Raw genomic sequence first — 8,193 nt, forward strand, 5'->3', positions numbered from 1 at the left:
GTTACCCTCCTGTCCCTAAGTGGCACAGTTAAGGCTGGGGAGTACATGACCATGAGAAACTAGCCTGAGCATTAGACTCAGATCCCAGCAGGCTGCCTCTTACCCGGACTCCCAGGAGAGCAGACCCCTCTAGGGAAAAGTGAGGCTTGAGATGGGAAGGGTTCAGCCTGTGTTAGCATATGGCTGTGAGTTGAAGAAAGGAGATGGTCCAAAGCTGCTGTGGGGGGAGCAACTCACTCATTGAGCAGGTACTGTGCATGTAGCATTGAGGGATCAACCATGAACAAGACAGATACAATATTCTGCTCTCAGAAAGGAATGGACCTTTGGCCTAAGTTAAATGATAGAGTGTCTCAGGTTGACAAATGCTGAGGGGAAAAAGTAGAAGAGAGACAGTGTGTCTCGAGGTGGGAGTATGATTTTAGTGAGGGCAGTCAGGAAAAGCCTCCCTAAAGGTGCCACAGAAGCAGAGACTTAAAGAAGCAAGAGAATGGTTAAGCATTTCCAAGACTGGAAGCAAAAGTCCCAAACTAGTTGTGTCACCACTGGTATGGTCAGAGATGAGAGGCTTTCTTAGATGTAGCCCTAAAGATGTAGCCCTTCCAGATGCTGTTAGAGTCTCCTCCTCATGCGCTAGCCATACACACCAAGCACACATGAATTCCCATGAGATGCACAGTGTTTTGTGTGCATTTATCATGGCTGCATAGGGACGGGCCTGTTGACAGGCACAGCGGTCATGCACAGCTCTGGCCATGTGTACAGTGCCCTGCCATCTGCAGAGCCTCTAAGGCTTGCTGACCTGGGGCGCGTGCCTTCTCATGACCAGCCCTAGTGAAGCTGTGCTCTGTGAGCGCCCGGCTCAGGATAAACTGATACCCTCTGTGCTTTGCCTGCTATCCAGCTTGCTCATTTCTGTCCTAGTTGCTGCAGGACCTCCGCAATACTGCAGAAAGCTTTCTGAAATGGGGCTGAGCCCAGCCCAGACCTTTCCTGGCACCCCAAACAGGGAATTTCCAACCCTATGGCCCTGTCGACATATCTAGACACTTCAAAACTAAGCTTTCCTTCTTGATCCTGTCTTTTCAAAGGCTGTTCCTTCAGCCAGGAATGTCTCTCCTTCCTTCCCTCCTTCCTTCCTTTATCTGATACTTTCCCACCCTCCTTCCTCTGCCAGATAAAAAAGCACAGAGGATACTTACCTCTCAGATATAGTTTTTTACCTGCTTTTATTAAATGGCCACCATTTTGAAATAGTTCATGATAATTCATACATGTGATGTGACACTACCTGTAGAATAGCACAAGCTATTTTCTTAGCCCTACCTACTGTGTGTTGGTCCTTCATGCAGACTCCTTATGAGGCAAGCTGTAGGGAGCAGCACCACACTTGGCTCCTGGCCTCCACGGTGCACAGTAGGCACTCACTGAACACTTGGAGAGTGCACCCCACAAGGCGTGCGATCTCATGGACACAGAGCAGAATAGGAAGCAAAGGATGACCAGGCAGTGGTGGTGCACACCTTTAATCCCAGCACTTGGGAGGCAGAGGCTGGCAGAGCTCCCAGAGTTTGAAGTGAGCCTGGGGAGAAAGGAAGGAAGGAAGAAAAGGAAAGGAAAGAAAAAAAAAGACAGCAGAGGACGGAGACCTGCACATACACACGGCCAATGCAGTGACAGGACTGTTGTTCAAACTTCCAGTCTGGCAGATCACGGAGCCTTCACCTGCTTTTTTCTGCCCCTGCTCTCATTAAAATGTATCACAGTTCTCTTCTGAGCCACACAGTTTTCTCTGAGTTTCTTCCATGGCTTTCTAGAAAGACGGTAGCTCTTTACCCTTGGATCTGGACTACCCAGGTCCTTACAGGACTGTGTAGAGCTCTCTGACCACAGCAGGAAAGAGTTCCAGGCTGAGAGGTGTCCAACATGGTCCTTCCTGTACGGGACACAGAACGCAAGCGATTACTGTCACCTGTTTCCTTCCGGGTCTCACAAGTTCACACCTCGGTGAAGCTGACACAGTTGGAAGGTCTTGCAGATGAGGAAACCAAGACCCAAGCATTTTCCTTGGGTCTCATGGCAGGGAGAGAGCAGGCCAGATTCTAACCCAAATAATTGAGGATGGCTCAAAGTACCAGGCAGGGCCTTATCCCAGAGTGTGTATCCTGCTGTCTGGAATTCAGAAATACAAGGATGCTCTTGTTGCCACGATTTGGTGAGGGTGTTGCAAACAGAGACCAGCAACTTGCCACGGTCACACAGCCATGAAAAAGTGAGGCAGATGTGCATGACCTCTGCATCAACTATACGGGGGCAGTTCCAGGTCCATCTGCACAGGGCTGTCTTCCAACCTAAGCCCCAAATCAGCAGAGTCCTTGAGCCAATCATTTGTCTCTGCCACATGTGCATGTGTGTTTCATGTGTGTGCATGTGTATGTGTGTTGGGAGATAGGCTCCCAAGATGTAGGCCAGGCTAGCCTTGAATTCTTGATCTTCATGCTTTAGCTGAACTAGTGCTTGGACAGGGCTCTCTCCCGCCCCCGCACCCTCCATCCCCTCCATCCACAGGCATCGTTGCTTCTGCTCCCTCTCAGCCACTCCCAAGTTGCCTGACTCTTTCCACAACGTAGCCACTGCCGGGAAGTGATGGCACCTGGCAAGGGGCAAGCCAGAACACCCAGCAGGCCTTCTCATAGGGCTGCTGCAACCATTACCAGGACTACCACTGTTTTTGGTTTTGGTGATAGCTGCCTTGTTGCCTTTACAACTTAGCTTGCCACCTCCTCAGCTGTCACTGCCCCTGCGGTTCTGCTGCAACAAGAGTTGCTTTTCTTCTCCTGCTGTCTCTGCTACAGTCACCACTGGCTACTGTCTCCCCTTATTTCTTTAGGTGTCACCAGCTCAGCCCACACTACTGAAAGCAAAGGTTGAGAGAACACCTGAGAGAAACTTTTATTGGGCCCTATTGTAACACCAGGAATGGTAGGTAGCACAGAAGACTCTTGAGAGCCTGAGCAGCCTGTCAGTAGTTGAGCCAATCAGAGCCGTTTGTTTGGACCAATCCTAGTCTTTCCCTTAGCAGCAGCTTTAGCCGGCCCTCAGCGAGATCACTGGGGAAATTGCGCCCCTTCTGGGCAAAGTGAAAATAGTTGCGGAGTCAAAAGGCTCTCAGCAAGACAGGCTAGCAGGAGTCTGAGCCGCCGGGATTCAATTTGTACTTCAGCAGAAAGCACAAGTATGCTAGCATAGCGTAGTCTAGTTGGCTGTTAGACCGACTGCCCTCTGCTCAGTCTAACAGCTGCTACTTAGGAAGCCTCATTGCCCACTCCAGCTACTTTGTTCATTTACAGACGTGAACAGCGGAAGGAAAAAAACCCACTTACAGTCTTGTCTTAGGTAGGGTTACTATTGCTGTGATAAAATACCATGACCAGTGCCAAGTTAGAGACGAAAGCGTTTATTTCACTTACACTTCCACATCACCGTTCATCACTGAAGAACATCGGGGCAGGAACCTGGAGGCAGGAGCTGATGCAGAAACCGTGGATGAGCGCAGCTTACTGGCAGCTTGCTTTCACATAGAACCCAGGACTACCAGGCCGGGATAGTACCACCCACAGTGGGCTGGCCCTTCTCCACCAATTACTCAAAAAAAAAAAAAAAAAAATGCCCTATGCGCTTAACTGCCTGCAGCCTGATTTTCTGGGGGCACTTCCTTAACTGAAGTTCTCTCTCAGATGACACTGGGTTGTGTGAAGTTGATATAAAAACTTAGCCTTGAGTGTATTAAACATTAAGAAACAATTTTAATGTCTGAACAGTGCTTACAGTACCTAGGAGATCAAGTGGTCTGTCTACTGGTCTGTCTAACTTGCAGGAAGTCAGATATATGGACCCCTTTGTAACAGAGCTGAGTATTTAGTTTCCATGGTAGGAAACCAATGGATGCTGTCTAAAATGGAAAAAGATGGAGAGAGGAGAGAAGCCGTGTACACACAGGAAGGCAAGGAAGGGAGGTGTTCAGAGCTCCAGGAGAGGAACTTGATCAGTTTGGCTCCCTACCTCATCTCCCATGTAACGGGCCTGGCAGTGATTAGTGCAGACTATTTCTACAGAGAGCAGGCTGGGGAGCCAGTGGCTGCTGGCTACTGTGTTGCTGTTATAGCCACCTGGCATCTAGCATCATGTGCCTGCCATGCTTTAATAAAAATGAAAAAGGTACTTCAGGGGAAAATGAAAAGGCCATTGTGCATAAGACAGAGGGCAAATGTAGAGGAAGAAAGCAGAGGAAGAAAGGGAGGCCAAAAAGTAAATGAAAAAAAAAAAAAAACACCTAAACTAGAATCTAGGGTCTCTCTTAAACCCCACCCATGAACTATGGGCTCACAAAAAGAGCCACAGGCTTCTCAGCAGAACAATATGGGTGAAGAGACCATCACTGCTTTGGCCTTTGTACCTTGAGCCACAGTGACCACGGGTACCCACCTAGTCATATTTCCAGACAGGTAGCCATCCCATGCATAGCACTGGGTGCATCCCGGCACCAAGGTAGGCTAGGAGACAGCCTATCCCTTGTACCCAGTTTCTCTAGGGCAGCATCCTTCCAAGAGGAATCTGGGCCAGGCAAGCAGAAGGAGCTGGCCTATGGGTTCCCAGCTATACACACGTGCGCGCGCGCGCACGCACACATACACACACACACACACACACACCTTTAACTGAGAGTTTAGCCTTGGGCCTGAATTACAGGCCTTTATGGCCAGGCCTTGGAGGTCTGTGAGCTCCCACAAGGATATCAGGCCAGAGAGTAAGCTAGCCACACCCCAGGCCAAGTCACAGATCTGTTCTTGGGAGTGAGTACCTCCCTACCCAGGCAAATAGTAAAGGAGAAGTGGTATCAAATGCTAGGGTTTCTCCGAACCTCTTCCATTCCCTGTGCAAAGAGGAAGCCTTGACACCTCCATCTGTTTGCCCAGTGCCCCAGCCCTGGGTCTCTCTCACCTGGAACCCAGGTCTCAGACAACACCCTGTGCATCCACGTCGTGTTTCCGGTGTGGAAAGAACCCTTTCTTGAGTTGAGGAAGAAGCGTAATTGCACACTTGGCCTTTGGCTGCATATGGGTTTGAGAGAACTTGTCTAGACAGGGTGCTGGTGGGAGACCCTCAACGACCGAGGGCTTGGATGGGTTGAGACATTTGTCAGCTGAGTACATTTGTCAGGCCTTGGGTACCCTGAGAGCAGTGCCTGCTTAGCCCTCGAGATTTACACCATCCTGAGTCTGAGTTGATTTGTTGTTCTGGGAGCTATTCTGAGCCTGAGTTTATTAGTTGTACTGAGGGATTTGAAAACTAAGAACTGGCAGGTCTCATGAACAACTGATGTGCCTACCCCTCAGGGCAGAGCCACACCTCAAGGGAGGGGCTGGTACCAGAGCAGCAGAAGGGCCCCTGTGATAACAGGGAGGGGTCCTACAGAGGCTGGGGAGCAGCCGGGCTAGCCAGGAGTCCTTCGGTGGGATGGCCCAACACTCCCTTTCACCTGTTCATCTCTCCTCCAGCCAGAGGAGAGTTTGCCACGGGCTATGACAGGTGGGGCTGCCTACTAGAAACAGGAAAGAGCTGCAGTTCAGCCATGACAGTTGTGTGTGCACATGCACACATGTATGCATGTGCACACATACTTGGAGGTCAGAGGTCAACATTTGGATAGATAAGGCTGACGGCAGCTTCCGGGAGGAGAGGACAGTATGTAGCACTCTCAGGGATAAAGGGAGCAAAAATGGAGGCCCAGGATGAACCTGAAGAGAGAGGGAAAGAGGACATAGGTAAAGCAGGACTCTGTGAACTGTTGTGATGATTAGCAAAGATATACCCACAGCAGACCTGAGGCCTCTGGACCGGTGGGCTTTACATGGAAGGTCCCATCTGACCCAGCAGTCAAGCTCTAGGCCTCTAATCCTCTTTTAGTTTTGTCAAACAGAAGAATCACACAAGGACAAGAACTTCCCTGATGTGTGACCATTCTGGAAGAGGCTGCTGTGTGGAGATTGCTAGATGTTCAGCAGTTGTTTTTACCCACAGTATGTCCCCATGTGGCTAGACTGGAGTGGAGGGTAATGAGAATGTCACCACTAGTACAAGTTCCCGGAGCAGCTCTTGGTCCCATACCTCTCTTCCATAGGAATTTGTATAGCCACGTCTTTGAGTGTCAGTGGTCTCTTGCAGTAAATAGGAATCAGAAATGAGACAAGGTAGGACTCTGATGAGAAGACCTGTCCACAGGCTCCCAGCGAAGGCAGGCTGGGCATGGACTGGGAGTTGGGGAAGACTATGGCTCTGTGTGTCAGGCAGGGCAGGGAGGGTGAGATCAAAATCCCAGAACCTCCCTTCCCTTCCATGAACAACTCTAGCAAATCAGCCTGGACCAGCTGACAGGTTTTGATAAATAAATATCAGAAACAACCACGGCCCTAGGCTCTACTAGAGGCTGTTGGCTTCCTCAAAAAGGTCTAGCTTGAGGGGTCTGAGTGACAGGTTTTAGGGTACCAAGAAGAATTGGTTAGCAGATGCCATTGGCAGTTCTGAGCTGAGGGCTCATGTCCCTAGCCACGGTGTCATAATAGGGCAATGAACTAATTGTGGCAATATTGACAGTGATTCTAGCACCCACTACTAAGTGCTAATGACCTTGTTTAATGTTCAAAGCAAGCTGAGAAAAAGATTCTCGCAAAACATTTCAGATGCGGGACTTGTATCAGAATATGTGAAAAACTCCTACGACCAGAGAGTCAAAAAGCATTGAGCCAATGAAAAGGCATGAAGGATTCGATCAGACACCTCCCCAGAGAAGACACCCGTGGGTAGCAAATGAACAGCCTCATTGCTGCTTGAGGCACCAGCAGGCATTGCCCCTCCTTCAGCCACCACAGCATGCGTGGGCCGTGTTCTACTGTCGTTGCCACTACATAAGCACAGATAGCCCATGCCAAAGCTTGCTTTCCAGCGCCTGTGGATGGTGCACACTTGCAGGGACGAGACCCCAGGCAAGGCTGGCAGCCCCACAGGACCGTGTGTCTCTTCTTGTCCAACGTCCCGATGTCTCCTCATTTGAGCAACACCCAGGGAGCCTAGGCTCTTTTGATGTTTGTTTGATGACGCTCTCAGCACAGAACATGTGGGACAGGCCAGTTGCTTGGTGTCCATGCTTGTCCATAGTTCAAGGCATTGGATTCTGGACTCAGCCTCATGGCAGTCACACCCAACTGTCACCAAGGAGGCCGGCTGTGCTCTCAGGCCGTGACCTCCATCTCCTGGCCCCAGACTCTGGTAGGCAAGTGGAGCTGATCAGGTAACACACTGGAAGCTGAGCTTGGGAAGTGCTGACTCAAGGCTGTTTCTAGTACCTTCCCCTGAGAGGATTTTGGGGAAAGAGAGGGGGGAAAATAGCAACATAGTCACTCAGAGATTTGAGAATTTGGAGGTGATCTAGAACCCATAGCTGAGACAAAGAGATTCTAGTTATAATTTTTAATGTATTTAAGTTTTGTTTATTTATATAATACTAGAGATTTGGGCCTCATATATGTTATACAAGGGTTCTATAACTGAACTATACCCCCAGGGATACACAGAAAGACCCTGACTCAAAATAATAATAATAATAATAATAATAATGGAACAAACACAGACTTGTACTAACTTGTATTTACAGGCATAAAATTCTGGAAGAATTCATAAGGGATGGGTTTTTTAAGACGTTCCATTGCATGTGACTAGAGAGAGCTCAGCAGATGACAGACAAAATGGGAGGCAGGTTTTCCTCAGCTCTGAACCTACAGTGAGCCTTTATGCACACGAATTCCCCCATCTGTGTTTCCAGCTAACCACGGGCCAGAGACATTCAGGGACTGATTAGATATAATTCAGTAGGAGAACCCTGGTAAGTGCCCTTAAAACCCTGGGTTCCAGCCCCCAAACACACACACACACACATATGCACAAATCACAAGGATGTCACATCTGTGCTGAGCATGTACTGAGTCTTTTCATTAATATCATTTCCTGGAGAGACAACATAGTAGCTATTTCTGTAGCATTCACACTATGCCAGGTATGATAAGTCATCATGAGTCTACAGAAGGAGGTGACAGATTTCATGCAATATGTGGCCTATCATAGTTAGCTTTGACTGTC

The sequence above is a fragment of the Apodemus sylvaticus genome, chromosome 10 (assembly GCF_947179515.1).
Source record: "Apodemus sylvaticus chromosome 10, mApoSyl1.1, whole genome shotgun sequence".
Classification (NCBI taxonomy): domain Eukaryota; kingdom Metazoa; phylum Chordata; class Mammalia; order Rodentia; family Muridae; genus Apodemus; species Apodemus sylvaticus.